Genomic DNA, 19,098 nt, shown 5'->3' on the forward strand with positions numbered 1-19,098 from the left:
CTAGACGTACTGGAAGTCTGGAACTAACGCACGCAGCTTTTTCATACGTCACTGCTGATCGCTGGCGGGATATAGAACAGCTCGTCATAAAAGAAGAAGAGAAAATGCTGCGCCTGGTTGGCTTCGTGGATTCTGTTGTTGATAGGCTCGTTAACAACGTAGCAAGCGATACTTCCAGATCTGAAATGTATTTCTTCGTTTCGGATAAGGAAGGAGCTAAGAAATTACTGTAAGTGCCAGCCGGGGTGGTCGAGCGGTTCTAGGCGCTACAGTCCGGAACCGCGCGACCGCTACGGTCGCAGGTTCGAATCCTGCCACGGGCATGGAAGTGTGTGATGTCCTTAGGTTAGTTAGGTTTAAGTAGTTCTAAGTTCTAGGGAACTGATGACCTCAGCAGTTGATCCCATAGTGCTCAGAGCCATTTGAACCACTTTTTTGATTGTAAGTAATGTCTTAAGTGACTTCAATATTTAACTATACGGTGAAATCCTTCAATACTCTCTTACGTTACCCACAGCTTATGCAGAAAAGTTACCCTGTGAATAAGTCAGAAATTTGCATCATTCGTTGTAATCAATAGTACGTTAGTTAAAAACGATAACGTGTTGCGGTTTTCGTCTAGTCGTCTAAGGAGCATATTGTGGGATATTTGCAGTGTATTATTTCATTCTGCTTAAAAATTAAATGACATTCGAAACTGTATTGTTCCTCTGCTCGTCTCTTTTTACGTGTGAACTGCAGCTGGCCACGTCACTGCAAGCTAGCTGTACCAGCTGAAAGGCCAGTGCTATCCAAATTAAATGTGCCGGTAAAGCTGTTGTCCCGTATTATCGCTAAGTCAATGTACGAGTAAAGCAGAGCACAAAACGTATCCTTGTTATCGTACTTGACAGTACTCGAGACAGCTTGGCTGCAGCCCACGTGAAACGGAAATCCAATGAGGTTCCAGCAAACGCGCAAGAATACATAATGCAATGTTTAGATCAGGTTTCTTCTTATGGTGAATGGATTATAGCACAGGTACGCCAACCAGGTGCCTGCTGCGGAGGCCCATGCGCCGAAACATTCACTGAAAGATCGTTGTGCAGACACTGTTAGTAGCACCTTGTTTCATCTGGCCAGTCACTCGCTCAACCGTCACGCATCTATTCGCCCGTACACACACCCGCAGCTGTCATCTGTGGCCCATGCTGCGCAACTGATGCCACGGTGCTTGTTTTGCCACGCACGGTATACTTTAATCACAGCAACACGCGAACTGTTTACAGACTTAGCCATTTCGGAGATGCTTTTACCCTTGGCCAAAGGCCAACTCTCGTGTCCTTTTGGACGTCTAATAAAGTGCTCCGCTTCCGCCTTACGACGACTACACTGTTTTCCACGTCCCACTGACACACTTTATATTCACTCCACTGGTAGTGTTAACACCTGTTATGTGTGAGTGGTTACTGCACATTGACGTCGAACGTTAATATGGGAGGACCGTGTAGGCGGGAGGCCGCTACATTCTGCTACGTGCCAACACCGATGTATTGCCACGTGCTATGTGAAGCTTACTAATGTGCTTCGCGTTTCTCTTTCGTATGCTGTTTATGAAGTCAGGTATAGTGACGTTCTAAGTTAACATTGCATTAACAGTTAATTTCATTTTAAAACTAGAGATAAACTATCGCAGAATCACTCTCTTTGTAACGCACAGTTCTGTAAATTCTGTTAAATGAGCCAGATGAAGTAGCATGTGACATATCAACAACTGGAAACTGGAGTTTCTCAAAACTCGTCACTGATGACGAATCTCTAAACGAAAACGCATAATGTATTTGGAAAAAATAAATCGCTAATTCTGTTTTAATTCCGATTAAAAGTGAAATCCAGAACTGGTGGTAATGCCGAGATGAAAACATACCAACCAATAGATTTTTCTCTTTGTACTTGAAAGCTCAGAAAAAACTAGAAACAATTCACAGCAAATATCAAGCAATGCTATATCTTTCTTGTTTCTATGGTTGTACTCTTCTATCCTTGTATTCCAAAGACAAGGCTTCTTCTCTGCCTACATTAGGCCTACTAATATTTCTGTGTCAGTTTTTTTTTAATATCTGAAGGACACATTGAGTAAAGCGACCCCCACATGTTCGATATTGAGTACCGCGCAAAAAATATTAACCGTCTGAGAGCGGTATTGATTGTTTGTGTAATGCATCGACGGAAGTTTCTTAGCTTTAAAAATACTGACACACATTCATAATAGGCGCAACACATTATACTGTGCGAAGCTGATATTTCACAATACAGCAATTCATGACATGACTTGGTGATTTGCGGACGTGCAAACAACTAATACAGTGACGCCATATGAATATGAATACATCAGGAAGGACAAATGAAACCAGCGACTAGCTGTAGAAACATTCGACAGAAATGTTTTAAGTGCAGGGAAATGATACTGCTGCCATTTATTTGTTCGTTTCAGCAGCTTTGATTATTTATTGCAGAAATACGTAACAGTGCAACCGACTGATCCTCTACAATGATGTTATCTTACTCTTTTCATGTTTGTAGATCGCGTCCAGCATTGTGGAAAATGAAATCCAATGAGTATAGGAACAGTACCTTTTCTTACGAGATTACATAATGTAACGAGATTCATCAAATCGTTGAAAGATTCCTCGTTCGCTCTTACAGTATTTCGATAGTCATCTGGCTCTGCTGCCAAGATTGTTAGAATCGGCGAGACTACACAAAAAGTCTCAATCTATTCTTGATTTGTGGTTTGTGATTAATAGCTTTTGGTTTTTGTTTAGATTCCCCTTTTACTTACGATCAGTTTGATTTAGCTCCGATGGCGAGTGTATCCAGTAATACGTAACAGCACTACAATGGGGCGTCTCACACACGAAAAATCGCGCTCGTGCAAAGTGAGGTGCAGAGTTTTCGCACGGAGCATCTCTCGAACTAGTCTTAATTCGTCTCATCTCAGCTTGCACGGCGAAGCGGGTGTGGTGCGCTGACAAAACTGCGTTGACAGACGGCTTTTCAACACTGTAAACACTGAAATAGATAAGTGCAAGATAGTTACTAGAATTGGACAACTTTCTCCGAAAAAAAGCAAACTTTTCTGAAAGTCCGTTTAAACTGGAGTGGGAACTTTCTCATTTTTTGTTAGTTGCGACTATAAAGCCTAAAGTCTAATCTGCAGTACAGTAATTACATGTGTAAGAAAATTGTCTAGTTAAAGGCAGTATAGCAAACTGCGTTCAGAAAAGTATGGTGAAACCACAGGAGACATCAAACAGGAATAGTTAAGGAAGTTACAGTAGAGAATTCTGCATCCACAAAGGAGGATTTTACCAGTACTTTTGCATGTTTATTTTGGTTAAAGGTACTACGAAACGAAATTAAGTTTGTTTATATTCTTCTCGAAAGCGTATTCGTTTTAGCTTGTATTATTCTTGACACAATCCTTCTTCTCTTATCTGTTGCGAAGGACTCTTAAAGCTAGTTATAAAGTTACTCTACATTTAGCAAGAGCTGAGAGCCGTTTATGGAAGGGCCGTTAATAAATATTTTGTGGACGTATTAGAGACAATGAATCCTACATTAGGTCCGGCATACAACAGAATATCTCTCTTTCCAGTATGATAATATCTCGGCGAGTCAGCGACATTACTGGGAATTTGCATTGCAATTCGAAGCCAAAACTGAAAACACTCTAGCGCACTCCATCGCACTTGATTAGTACTCGTACACTAACGTTAGCGACACGGCTCAGTTAGCTGTCCCTTTTTTTTCTTTTTTTTTTAGGTGTGGAAATTTTAGAAGCGGTAGAAATGGCTGCTGCAGGAATATGACTCACTTGGGAAAAGCTGTTTTCTGTAACGACGAACGGGACGCCACCAATGCGCGGTAAAGTAAAAGCATATAGTCCTATTGTCGAAAAACCTTAACATGCTGAATTTACCTTCCGTTCATTGTTTTGCACATCAAGAGGCTCTTTGTGGAAAAGTTATCGGTCTTCAAGACGTGATGAATGTACTCATGTACACCGTGAATTGTGTTCGTTCTCACGGAGGTATTTTTTATTTCATTTGAAGAGGTGTATCCAGATATCCCCTACCATGATGAGGTACGCTGGTTGAGCAAAGGTAAAGTGATTTTGCGAGTTTTTTTGACTATGCCACGACGTGAATCAGTTTTTGGAGGACAAAGGACGTCTTGAGCACCATTTTCAAGACCCAGAATGAGTAGTTGATTTAGGATTTTTAGAAGACATTATGGCTTTCTTAAATTATTTAAGTCTGAAACTCCAAAAATAATCTCATTAACGATATCTTTGATAAAATAAAACTTTACATTAAACTTCAGCCACTCAAAAACAATCTTTCACAGAAAAATATGCAACACTATCCATAGGTAGGTAAGCGATATATAAATTGTATCTTCAGTAATGCATCCGAATTTTTAAAAGCGCTTTATTCAAAACGGTACTACGTTATTGTTTGACGGCATCTGTGGGGGAAGGAATGCGCTTTAAAAAATACGTGAAGGTGTTACAGTCCATTAAAAACGAGTTAAATGACAGATTCCAGGTAATGTACCAGTACACCTATTTTGTTAAAGATACAAGTGTAACATTACTTTAAAAACAATGGTCCACAGTACATTTTAATTAAAACATATCTCCTTTTAATATTTCGAAGCAATTTTACATGTTACTTATATTTATTAAGTTTGGTTATTTTGTTTTTGTCACAGGAAATTACTAACTTGCAGCCAATACTTGATTTGTTTGTTAGGCCCCTTTCGATAGCAATAGAAAGTGCTCCTCCCAATTTACATTTCGTACTAATCGATTTGAAAACTGATGATCATCGAAATTATTTATTTCACAATACCAACGATTTGCCCGAATTCTACTAGAGTTTGTCGAAGGACGAATTTTCTAATCTGTAGAGACAAGCAGCATAGATTATATGTACGTTTGGTTCCACACATATCTGTGAAAGGTGTTTTTTTCCGTTTCGGCTTGTACGAAAACTAGATTGCGAGCACGTATTTTTTATTGTAATTTAAGAAATGCTCTAAGAATTGCTATCAGCCAGATTTTAGTAGCGTAATTACAAATAAAAAAAGGAGAAAATATAAAAGACAATTTTCTGTTGAAAGCAAATATATTGTCATTATTTTTATTATTACGTAAACGCCTTTTGCATTGTTAATCATGTCTCACAAAAGTAAGATATCCACCCACTGCACATAAACATTTGGCAATGACGAAGAAAACAGAGATGAAGTCTGAAAGGTGTAGCGAGAGAGAAAAGCCTAAGGAAAAAGAGAGACAGCGCTATTCCGCCAAGCCGATGAGAGGGGGGACGGGAGGGGGGTTGCAACGTCGTCAGCATATCGAGGACATATTCAGCATTCCACGATGCGCTGGTGCAAACGCCCTGAAGGGCCCTGCTCTACAATAATGTATCTGTACTCTTTTCATGTTTACAGAGTGCTACCAGCATTGTGGAAAGTAAAATTCGACATGTATGTGATCAGTATCTTTTCTGTGTACATAACGTGTAACGAGTTTCTCCAGTTCGTGAAAGATTTCTCGTTCATTCCCCCAAAAAATTAATCTGCTCTGCTGCAAGTTCACTTAGTATGTTAGTATGGTCATGTGTAGTACGCGTTGTAAGTCACTCTTACCCCCACCGCGGCTTCCTCTTCTTTTTCTTTTCACTGCATTTAGCGATTGCAGTCGCAGTATATGCGAGTTCTGTTTCATCGAGACGCGAAGGCAGTTTTGATGCGTTCCGAACATAAACATTGCGCAGTAATACAAGGTGAGACAAAAAGGATTTTACAAGTTTGGAATGAATATAAATTTTTTGGGCTACTTACAGAATCGGTAGATGAGTCATTTTGAAGCGAAAAACCTCAAGTTTGATTCATACAGTGCAGTAGTGCCCCATTCCTCACCAGGGGCGGCAGGTTAGCGCTCAAATAAAATCACTACTTTCACTTGTCCGAAGCGTGCTCGCTGTGGGTTTTGATTTCGTGAAACACTCTGCAACAACTGTTCGGAGTAAATTTCTCACCGAATATGCTAAAGAACCTCCAGGCAGGCCTACAATTTACTGTTTGCATAGGAACTTTGCTGAGACGGATTGTTCACTGCAACATGGTGAATAACCTGGTTCCCACCTATTGATGATACCTTTCCTCCCGGACTTGACAGCACTGCATTTCTTTTTCTGGGGTTTCATTAAAAATGTTTATATGTTCCTCCCCTACCATACAATTTAGCAGACCTGAAAAATCAAATCTACGCTGCTGTTGCAGTTGCTACGCCCGATTTGCTGCAACGAGTGTGAGAAGATACTGATTATCGTTTGCATGTTCGCCACATCACAAATCGTAATCACATCGGACCAAAATGACACTCTACATTGCAAGCTGTCTGTGAAATATTGTCCGTCTAAGAAAATGCTGAATACATTGATTTCGGAAGTTTCTACTCACGTAACTTGTACTTAAATAACGTATTCAACTGCAGATCATAACTGATGGTTGGCCCTGTCTTGCGCAAATGAACAGTGTAGTGAAATAAAAACTTTAAGCTTCATGAAATGCAAAATTTGAAATAAAATGTATATAATTAAATGCCAAAAGAAACTGCGTACTCAGTGAAAACTATACATTGCGCGATATGAAGTGCAATGTTAGATTAAGAACATCTACAAAAATAATTTACTGCTCTGCTCGGATGAAAATAGCTGTTTGAAATTACCAACACTGTCCTCTGAAAATTAATGTACTTGCTACCACGATACCTGACTACAAAGTTTGCACATGAATGCAAGGTGAGATCTGCCCTGAAATAAAAGTGACTTACCTCTTGCTCAGCATGCTATTTTTGTGTCTGGAGTACTGACGTTCTCGAAGTCAAATACAAATCATTAGACACAGCAGCTAAATGTAAGTAATCTGCTCTATTTTTTTTAGTCAGTTTGTTGTTTCGTGAGGCGTAAGGGGCAACGCTCACATGATAAAAATTCAAAACTTTACTATGAATCATGTAGGTGGTTTTACTTTAAAGAAAATGCTTTTTGAGTACTCAAACTGACTATTGAGAAAAAAACAGCATGGCATTAGAAGATTCTAACAGTTACAAAATTCTCTCATTTCAAAACTTAAAACATACCTACAACAATCGTTCAAAATCTTCTCCATCAATTTAAAGAACAAGAAAGAATTATAAATCTATTTTCATATCGATAATAAAGTACTCCAGGTAATTTTTCCCAGATTCATAAGTAACGTATCCATTCCTCTGAAAAAACTCAACTGCACACTACTCTTCGCCAACTAAGAATGTCCCAGCACTGCACAACTGTCTGACCAGCATGTCAGCCAAAGATAACACTAAATACAGAGTGAAGGAGCTTATTCGCTACTCCTACAGTGCGCTGATTCATCTTGGGCCCAGTGCACTAAAGGTAAATTATTTACAGTAGCAGACAACATACGAGAACCTTACAACACTTTTGTGTGAAACTGTTTGCTTGCTACAAAATAACACATCTACCGATTCTGTAAGTTATCTCAGTAAATTTCTGTATCATTCCAAAGTTGTAAAGTCCTTTTGTAGCTCACCCTGCCTTGCACCTTTCTTGGCGTCGCACTCCCACGCAATATATTGACACAATATTACTGTTCAGTACATACTGAGCGTATGAGGGCCCTTCAACACTGTCTGTTGGCAATTGGTCCCTCTTCTTGCAGCTGGCCCACCGCCTGTGTGCCTATGTGAAATGTACAATTGATTCTCATGGTCCATAGCACTGCGGCTTTATTTGCGAGATTTCCATCCACCTATGGGTGTTACGACTGGGAAACAGATTTGTCCAACAGCTCCATACTTTTCACACTTTATTGACTGCTGCATCTGCGCTATGCTTCACAGGAGCATGTCCATTTACCTTGTAGCTGCTAATCAGCTAACTTTCTGTTCATATAAACTCAGCCTAAAGGCAGACTGAAGACCATCTTACATTCCTTATAAGGCTTACTGTGGGGAATAAACACTTCATAGATGCTTAACACAACAAGGAATAGGTGAAGAATATGCAGTTACATGTATTTTATTCCTGGTGTTGCAGCAAATGCGATCATAATGATAAAATCTAAGTTAGAGAAAACTCTGTATGAAAAAAAGTAAAAACCATTGAATGCATTGGGAGATGAAAATTGTGAAGCACAAAGGGAAGATGTGACTGGAGGGTGCTGAAGAAACTTTTCTCAGGGCTGTCGGGACGCCAGAGATTGCATGTTGGATTTCTGATTTCAGTTGGAAATTGTAATTTGGTGTCCTCATATACTGTATACATTTGATTAAATGTGGGCTGTGTGTGTAATGCCTTCACTACAACTTCATCTGATAAGTAATTCTCTTTGACTGTATATCTTAAATTCAATAATATTTTCCCATTTCACTTCATTTGAGGTAGAACAGAGTGGAATGTCTATCAGAAATCGTCATAATGCAGTCATCTACATCTACATCTATACTCCGCGAGCCACCTTACGGTGTGTGGCGGAGGGTACTTATTGTACCACTATCTGATCCCCCCTTCCCTGTTCCATTCACGAATTGTGCGTGGGAAGAACGACTGCTTGTAAGTCTCCGTATTTGCTCTAATTTCTCGGATCTTTTCGTTGTGATCATTACGCGAGATATATGTGGGCGGTAGTAATATGTTGCCCATCTCTTCCCGGAATGTGCTCTCTCGTAATTTCGATAATAAACCTCTCCGTATTGCGTAACGCCTTTCTTGAAGTGTCCGCCACTGGAGCTTGTTCAGCATCTCCGTAACGCTCTCGCGCTGACTAAATGTCCCCATGACGAATCGCGCTGCTTTTCGCTGGATCATGTCTATCTCTTCTATTAATCCAACCTGGTAAGGGTCCCATACTGATGAGCAATACTCAAGAATCGGACGAACAAGCGTTTTGTAAGCTACTTCTTTCGTCGATGAGTCACATTTTCTTAGAATTCTTCCTATGAATCTCAACCTGGCGCCTGCTTTTCCCACTATTTGTTTTATGTGATCATTCCACTTCAGATCGCTCCGGATAGTAACTCCTAAGTATTTTACGGTCGTTACCGCTTCCAATGATTTACCACCTATGGCATAATCGTACTGGAATGGATTTCTGCCCCTATGTATGCGCATTATATTACATTTATCTACGTTTAGGGAAAGCTGCCAGCTGTCGCACCATGCATTAATCCTCTGCAGGTCTTCCTGGAGTACGTACGAGTCTTCTGATGTTGCTACTTTCTTGTAGACAACCGTGTCATCTGCAAATAGCCTCACGGAGCTACCGATGTTGTCAACTAAGTCATTTATGTATATTGTAAACAATAAAGGTCCTATCACGCTTCCTTGCGGTACTCCCGAAATTACCTCTACATCTGCAGATTTTGAACCGTTAAGAATGACATGTTGTGTTCTTTCTTCTAGGAAATCCTGAATCCAATCACAAACCTGGTCCGATATTCCGTAAGCTCGTATTTTTTTCATTAAACGTAAGTGCGGAACCGTATCAAATGCCTTCCTGAAGTCCAGGAATACGGCATCAATCTGCTTGCCAGTGTCTACGGCACTGTGAATTTCTTGGGCAAATAGGGCGAGCTGAGTTTCACATGATCTCTGTTTGCGGAATCCATGTTGGTTATGATGAAGGAGATTTGTATTATCTAAGAACATCATAATACGAGAACACAAAACATGTTCCATTATTCTACAACAGATTGACGTAAGCGAAATAGGCCTATAATTATTCGCATCTGATTTATGACCCTTCTTGAAAATGGGAACGACCTGCGCTTTCTTCCAGTCGCTAGGTACTTTACGTTCTTCCAGCGATCTACGATAAATTGCTGATAGAAAGGGGGCAAGTTCTTTAGCATAATCACTGTAGAATCTTAAGGGTATCTCGTCTGGTCCGGATGCTTTTCCGCTACTAAGTGATAGCAGTTGTTTTTCAATTCCGATATCGTTTATTTCAATATTTTCCATTTTGGCGTCCGTGCGACGGCTGAAGTCAGGGACCGTGTTACGATTTTCCGCAGTGAAACAGTTTCGGAACACTGAATTCAGTATTTCTGCCTTTCTTCGGTCGTCCTCTGTTTCGGTGCCATCGTGGTCAACGAGTGACTGAATAGGGGATTTAGATCCGCTTACCGATTTTACATATGACCAAAACTTTTTAGGGTTCTTGTTTAGATTGTTTGCCAATGTTTTATGTTCGAATTCGTTGAATGCTTCTCTCATTGCTCTCTTTACGCTCTTTTTCGCTTCGTTCAGCTTTTCCTTATCAGCTATGATTCGACTACTCTTAAACCTATGATGAAGCTTTCTTTGTTTCCGTAGTACCTTTCGTACATGATTGTTATACCACGGTGGATCTTTCCCCTCGCTTTGGACCTTAGTCGGTACGAACTTATCTAAGGCGTACTGGACGATGTTTCTGAATTTTTTCCATTTTTGTTCCACATCCTCTTCCTCAGAAATGAACGTTTGATGGTGGTCACTCAGATATTCTGCGATTTGTGCCCTATCACTCTTGTTAAGCAAATATATTTTCCTTCCTTTCTTGGCATTTCTTATTACACTTGTAGTCATTGATGCAACCACTGACTTATGATCACTGATACCCTCTTCTACATTCACGGAGTCGAAAAGTTCCGGTCTATTTGTTGCTATGAGGTCTAAAACGTTAGCTTCACGAGTTGGTTCTCTAACTATCTGCTCGAAGTAATTCTCGGACAAGGCAGTCAGGATAATGTCACAAGAGTCTCTGTCCCTGGCTCCAGTTCTGATTGTGTGACTATCCCATTCTATACCTGGTAGATTGAAGTCTCCCCCTATTACAATAGTATGATCACGAAACTTCTTCACGACGTTCTGCAGGTTCTCTCTGAGGCGCTCAACTACTACGGTTGCTGATACAGGTGGTCTATAGAAGCATCCGACTATCATATCTGACCCACCTTTGATGCTTAGCTTAACCCAGATTATTTCACATTCGCATTCGCTAATAACTTCACTGGATATTATTGAATTCTTTACTGCTATAAATACTCCTCCACCATTGGCGTTTATCCTATCCTTGCGGTATATATTCCATTCTGTGTCTAGGATTTCGTTACTGTTCACTTCCGGTTTTAACCAACTTTCCGTTCCTAATACTATATGCGCACTATTTCCTTCAATAAGAGATACTAATTCAGGAACCTTGCCCTGGATACTCCTGCAGTTTACCAATATTACGTTAACTTTTCCTGTTTTTGGTCTCTGAGGACGGACGTTCTTTATCAACGATGATAATGTCCTCTCTGGTAAGCTGTCAGGTATTTTATCGTTTCGCCCAAGGGGGGGTCCCTCTAACCTAAAAAACCCCCGTGTGCACGCCACACGTACTCTGCTACCCTAGTAGCTGCTTCCGGTGTGTAGTGCACGCCTGACCTGTCTAGGGGGGCCCTACAGTTCTCCACCCAATAACGGAGGTCGATGAATTTGCAACCATTATAGTCGCAGAGTCGTCTGAGCCTCTGGTTTAGACCCTCCACACGGCTCCAAACCAGAGGACCGCGATCGACTCTGGGCACTATGCTGCAGATATTAAGCTCAGCTTGCACTCCGCGTGCGATGCTGGTTGTCTTCACCAAATCAGCCAGCCGCCGGAAGGAACCAAGGATGGCCTCAGAACCCAAGCGGCAGGCGTCATTCGTTCCAACATGTGCTACTATCTGCAGCCGGTCACACCCAGTGCGTTCAATAGCTGCCGGAAGGGCCTCCTCCACATTACGGACGAGACCCCCCGGCAAGCACACCGAGTGCACACTGGCATTCTTCCCCGACCTACCCGCTATTTTCCTGAGGGGCTCCATAACCCGCCTAACGTTGGAGCTCCCTATAACTAATAGGCCCGCCCTCTGTGACTGTCGGGACCTTGCCGGAGAATCGGCCACTGGCCCAACAGGCGAGGCATCCTGTGGTGGCTCGGAAACGATGTCATCACCACTAGGAAGCACCCCGTACCTGTTGGAAAGGGGTAAGGCAGCTGCCACGCGGCCAGATCCCACCTTCGCCTTTCGGCCAGGCACGCGAGAGCCCACCACTGTCCGCCATTCACCCTGGAGTGATGGCTGACCGGTAAGATGCTCACTGCCGGAAGACGCAGCGACATCAGGGGTTCCATGTGATTCCAAGGCCACCGAAGTAGGCATAGGTCTCACCACAGTTGCCCCAACGCCACTACGAGCCGACGCCTGCGCCTCGAGCTCGATGAGCCTAACAGACAAAGCCTCCACCTGCCCCCGAAGAGTGGCCAATTCTCCTTGCGTCCGCTCACAACAACCACAGTCCCTACACATGACTATGTTTACCCTACCCTATACGGTGACAAATTCCCAAGATAATCTTCTGATGAGCTACTCTGATAATCAAGAAACACTCACTGAAATACGAGACGCGAAAACTACGCTAGGTTTTCCCAGAAAAACTATTTAAAAGCTAAGCGCAGCAAATAAGTACAAAAACGCTTTATACAAACAGTACTCGCTGCTGCTGGTGCTCTCGCTGTCACAAGACAACTGCTGATTCAAGTGACTAGTGGCTAACGGCCGCGAAACAAACAAATGACGGTTTTAGGGCGCTTTCTGTTCTAAACGATCAAGAAAACACTAAGAAATCTAACACGAAAACTACGTAAAGTTTTATCAAGAACTGTTAGTTACTATGCAGAGCAGATAAACACAAATAGAATCCCTTCCTTAGTGGAAGGTCGTAAACAAAATGCAAAATAAACGCTTTATACAAACAGTACTGTGCTGCTGCTGGTGCTCTCGCTCTCGCTGTCACAAGGAGAGGTCCCCAGATGTGCGATCGAATTTTTGTAACCATCTGTATGATGATGTAGGCTGAAGTATCACCCTGCAACTGTTGACCCCTTTTGGCTCTCGTCTGCAAGTAATCGAGGGAAAATCAAGTTCTTGATTTTGTGTGATATTCTGGCTCCTTAAAAATGATTGTCTACAGAGTTTTGTTGTGGCATAGTGTTTAACTTACAATCCTGACATGCAGGAGGTTGTGAATTTGATTCTTGACAGGTATTTTAAAAACTTTTATTTTCAAATCTTTATCAAAATGACTCTGGTCATTTTTATTCAATTAATCAGATTAAATGTAATTTTGTAAAATTTCTAATCCTTTGTCACATCATTTTAATCAACATATTAACTATTTCATTTGCTCTTATTTTGTCTCGAGAAAAGAAGGATTAGAATCTTTGTGCTGGTGATTTCAATTATTTGTATTTATTTATCATAATAGTCCAAATTTTGAAAATGCTAATATATTGGTTACAAAACAAAAGACAAAGTAATCAACTTTATTGGCTGTGATATGGTGTCAGAAATGTATCTTTCAATACAAGATGTACTTTTTTTGGATGGTAATCATCACACGAACATTTAATTATCATACAAACATTTAATTATTATACAAACATAGAAAACATACTTTCTTGTTGAGTTATGGACTAAATAATGCAGAAGAAAATTTAAACTGAACAAACCGAACAAGGGATTATAACAAGACTAAATTCAAGTAACTTGAGGAATATAGTGATAGCTCGGTACTCACTGCACCTGATATCATGAAATTTGTACTCAGAAAATAGTAATATTAGCAGCAGTGACGTTGATGGAACTATGAAATAATAAACTCGAAGCAATTAAGTCAAAGTTAATACATAAAAAAATACGTAAAATCATGTGAACAAACATTCCAAATGAAAAAAAGATTGGAAGACAAAGAAAGAGCAAATGAAATGGTTAAAATGATTATGTAAATGGCATGACAAAGATTAGAAGCTTAAAAATTAATTTTAAAACAATTAATTGAATAAAAATAATGATCAAAATCATTTTGATAAAGGCTTGAAAGCAAAGAAGTTCAAAGCACCTGATGAGACTCAAACCCACAACCTCATGTACATCAGGAACATGCTTAACCAATATATCACAAAAGCACTCTGTGAACAATTAGCATTTTTAAGGCTCTGGAATACCACATGAAATCAAATCATAAACGAGGACCCACCAGAGTGACTGGCTGCAGTGTGCAATGCTTGGTACCCTAACACATATCACCATACATATGGCTTCCCATCCCTGGGGAACTCTCCTTGTCAGACAACCAACGATAAACTTTAATATAACTCTCAACTATCCTTGCTAAATAACTGGGTTCTCTATTATCAGTGAATTTGAAATTATTTCCACATTAATTTATTTTGTGCTTACTTTCAAGTAATTGTAATAAACTCAATCCAAGCATTTCTTTATGTGTATGCATTTGGCTGTTTGTATCTTCCATATCAAGACATTTGAAAATTTTATCATTAGACAATATATATATATATATATATATATATATATATAATGCAGTGATTATGTGTCATCTTTGCAATAACTTTAATTGGTTATGTTTACCACCAGAGATTATGACATCATGTCACATATTACAAACCTTAAGTCATGTAGTAAAATAGATGCTGACTCTAACCCAGCTAAAATGAGTATGTTTTTCAATGTCAACAACATTCACTATATTATACAATATTCATTGTTTACATTGAACAATCATAATTGCCACAGATGTAGCACAGTTTCATGCTTCTCGTGGTGGATAGCCGTCCACCAGATGAATATCGAAAGTTGTGATGTGGACTTCTCTTGCCACAACAACCTTTTGCTCTCGCCAAATTTGTGATGCAAATGAAGCAAAAGAAAAGCAAACAAAGACTTTTTAGTTTCTCATTAAATAACTATTAATACGATTAAATTATTAATTTTATTGTATAACATGCCATGTATTGTATCTTACCATATATCGAGTTGGCAGCTAAGTCCTTGGTGGTACAGCAGATATTATGTATCACTATAGAACAAAGAATTACCTTACGGATGCGCATTTCTGCTACAGATTGGCGACATGTGCTGCTAAGGGTTTTAAGTTTTTTCAGAAATACTCAAATTACTCCTGTAAATACCAGAGGAAGCTTTTGCCTGAATTGTGTGGATGTGAAGGTGTAAGGCAGGTGCCCATTTGGCTAAGAACTGACAAGATCAGGAGAGGATCTGTTACAAGAGACACAAGTAATATGAGATGTTCCCCCAGGGAAGTGTAATAGAATCCTATATTAATGACTTAGCAGACAGTAAACATGGGGGTTTGTGACGATTCTGAGACAATGCTGTAGTGAGGGGTAGATATAAGTATTAGTTAGAAATCCGGAAAAATGGGGACCTTGTTTATAGACGGCTGTATTTTGACTGTGCAGGAAACATTAAACCTCGAAAATAATTCTGTAGTCGAGAATGAGCACCTTGCAAGTCTTGACAGTCCCCATTAACTCATCAGGAGATTTCTGTAGTATGCTCCTACGATAGTTTCTCCTTGCGAGTGTATTGTGTTTGCACAAAAGATACTCATCACCATTGATCCTTGGAAGCTTCAGCTTTTTCAGTGATGTGGTGAATCCACATGTATCCATTGATTGCTTTTTACCTTTATCTCAAGTTTATAGTAATAGACCTGGAACTTGTCCATACTGACCACCCAGCTAAAGAAGTCATCTTTATTGGCCTATAGAGCAGTTATATTTCTGCTACTGTCTCTTTTTGGCGGACTTTTTTAATGTAAAAATAAATAGTTTGATCAAAATTAGTTGATAGTTGTCACTTCATGCATTGTAACTGGTTTCCTCCAATCATAGCACTCAATATCATGCGTGAAAGTTCCCCGTTTCCAAACTGCCACTACAGTTAGTTCATTTCAAACTCCTTGTCTGGCTTTCCTTTTCGATGAGTTTGGATCCCAAATCCTAGGTGTGGCCCTTTAGTTTCGTATTTCATAGCACATGTAACCACACCCAAACCAACCCACACACACACACACACACACACACACACACACACACACACACACACACACACACACACACACAATGATGCCAACGAAATACGTTTCATACACAGCACTAACAAAACGATACTGGATCCTCCTGCACGAGAGCGATACAGCGTCATTTATACAGATATTGTAATCACAGCGATACGCTTACAAAGCTTTGCACAACACTGAGTGAAGGAGAATTTTTAAAGCTTCTATCGTTATTGAGACACTAAAGTCATAAATACAACAGCCTTTTGCAGTGTAATAGCATAGTGTAGTAGTTGGCATATAATTCTGATATGGACAAGGTTGAATGTCCGAATCTCGTCAAATGCAACGAAAGTTTTTACTTTTCTAAATCTAAAAGCCTTTGATTATCATTTTTATTCATTTAACTGGTTTCAATGTAATTTTTTATTTCTCACACTTTGCCAGGTCATTTGTATCATGGTCTGGCTCTTTATTTGCTCTTTATTTTTCTTCCTGTCACTTATTTTTCGTTTGGAATCCACTTGTGTCGCCTGTAATCTGCAGCGAAGTCTCAGCCAGGTCTGCTTAACAGTTCGTAGTGTGGCAACCCCTGTAGCAACTGTGAGGACAGTTTGAGGTAACCAATGACTGCAATGAATTACACCTTTGCATTATACAGAGTGGTAATATTATAAAAGGATCACAAGCATTATGTAACCTTTTTAATAAACATTTCATACCACCAACAGTTAGTCCAACACACACTTTAGAAATGTACTGAGAGATACCAAATCAGCCCCCCCCCAAGCAGTGAGTATTGAATTTGACGAGGTTCAAGAAAATTATATAAAAAAGGTAACCCTCACATTAAAGAACAAATACACAGCTTGTTTGCATGGTACATCGAGTGTAATAGTTACAAAATGCATAAAAAATATAGTCAAACCACAAACGTACCTTGTAAACTTCAGTAACAGGGAAAGGACTTATCCTAGTAGTCCAAACATAAGCATTGTTAAACCAGTGCATAACAAGGGGAATACAAAATATGTTTCAAACTACTGCCAGTATCATTGATCCCTACCTTTAGTAAGATTTTTGAAATGGTTGTCATTTCTCAGCTATCTGCTTATTTTACAAAGAACAAATTATTAACAGAAACAAAGTATGGCTTTAGGAAAGGTCAGTGCACAACTGTTGCAGTTGTTGATTTCTCCAAAAAGTGTACCCCCTCCTAGACCAAGGTATAAAGACAGCAGGCAAATTCTTAGATCTATCCAAAGCCTTTGACTCAACCATGGGTTGCTCATCAAGGACTCCTCGCTGCAATAACTCACCACATACTTGACAAATCACTAATAGTATATTGAACTTTCAGTAAAATAGATAATAAGATAACAGATTTCCAGTCTTCTTGAGATACAGTAATCTAGGGGATACTGCAGGGACTGGTACTTGGTCCCTTTTTCTTCTTGGTTCTACTCACATGTATTAACTAATGCTGATGACACCTCCCTCTTATTTTATAAAAAAGGCTTTGAGGCATTACATTCGGCTGCAACTAAGAGCGTGACAGAAGAAATTCATCTAATTTCTACACTAGGGTCTAAATACCAAAATCTTTAATTCCCAGCTACTAACATTTAAAACAATGATTCTGATGAGGCTGAAATAAACAATAGTTGTGATATTACATCAGCATAAACGGTTAACATTAAATTTCTTGATGTTCACCTGGACAAAAGTCTACGTTGGGTAAACCACATTACTTCTGTAGGTGATAAAATCAGCAGTAGCTTGTCTCTGATAAGTCAGCTGGCAAACATAGTCCCAAGTCAAACACTAAACATTGTTTACTACAGAACAATTTATCCTATTCTTAATTATGGTACTGAACTTTGGGGTTGTGTGGCAGGCCTGCACCTGAATAGGATATTAGTATTAGAAGAAAGAGCCACTAGGAATGTGCATGGACTAAAGTCCAGAGAGTCCTGTTGTGAAATCTTTGCCCAACATAAATATTTAACAGTATATTTCTAGCATTTGTATAAACTTACTGTATTTTTTTCTGAATAGTAAAAACAAAGTAAATAAGTGCAGTGAGACACAATTATGATACAAGACATAAGGATAACTACCTCAGGCAGAGAAAAAATTTAAAAATAACTAACAATAGTCATATTAATGGGTGGGTATGGTTCAACAAGCTGCCACATGCTTTGAAAACTTGTGAACCAAAGCTGTTCCACAGGTAGTTACAAGCGTTCTTAGTAAACATGTTTATATTCACTCAGTAAATTCTAATCTACTGTCCCTCTGTTGTAACATGCAATACAATTAGAATAGTAAAGTGAATGAATGTACCACTACTGTATGTCGGTCTTACCGATATTAATCCACTCAACCTATGAGTGATATTAGCAAAACTCATCAGCTTGATGGCCTACATGCAAAAAATCTAAATAAATGAATGAATAAATAAGTAAATCTTCACAACAATTAAGCTTCTAGAAATATATGTTGGCTTAAATAAGTAGCTTTTCAGTTTGATGCCTTTTTCACATATGATTTAGCTTCTTAACTTTCTACTCCTTGCCTTGTATTTAAGATATAACAGAAGCTTCCCTCATGTGCTACTTTTTATATTGTTAATGGGCTATGCTGAATCATTTGTGACATGGAGAGCGTCTTCACAGTTTCTGCTTTTCGTCAGTTTACTAAACTAAATTAAATATCAGAAGGAATCGATGACTGTGATGTTGTACACTGGTTGAGCTGAGCTGCCTAGTATGAAAGGGTATTCCTCATTTGCACTCTGTGGCCTCTTTCCTAGCGAACATGTGAGAGGAGGGTCAGTTGTGTATCTGTAGAGAGTGAGTCAGTCTAATGTGTGTGTGTGTGTGTGTGTGTGTGTGTGTGTGTGTGTGTGTGTGTGTGAGTATGTAGTGTAGTATCATGTTACTGTTGTATGATGGTGATGAGAAAAAGGATAGGGTGGAACTCCATGCTAGCACATAGTCTACTCGTCTCGAACAATAGCAAAAGGGATTCTGAGCTTAGCGTCCTCTCCAATGTAAGGATTGCTGTAAACAGTGCCACATATCCT

Source organism: Schistocerca cancellata, chromosome 2, assembly GCF_023864275.1.
Source record: "Schistocerca cancellata isolate TAMUIC-IGC-003103 chromosome 2, iqSchCanc2.1, whole genome shotgun sequence".
NCBI classification, from domain to species: domain Eukaryota; kingdom Metazoa; phylum Arthropoda; class Insecta; order Orthoptera; family Acrididae; genus Schistocerca; species Schistocerca cancellata.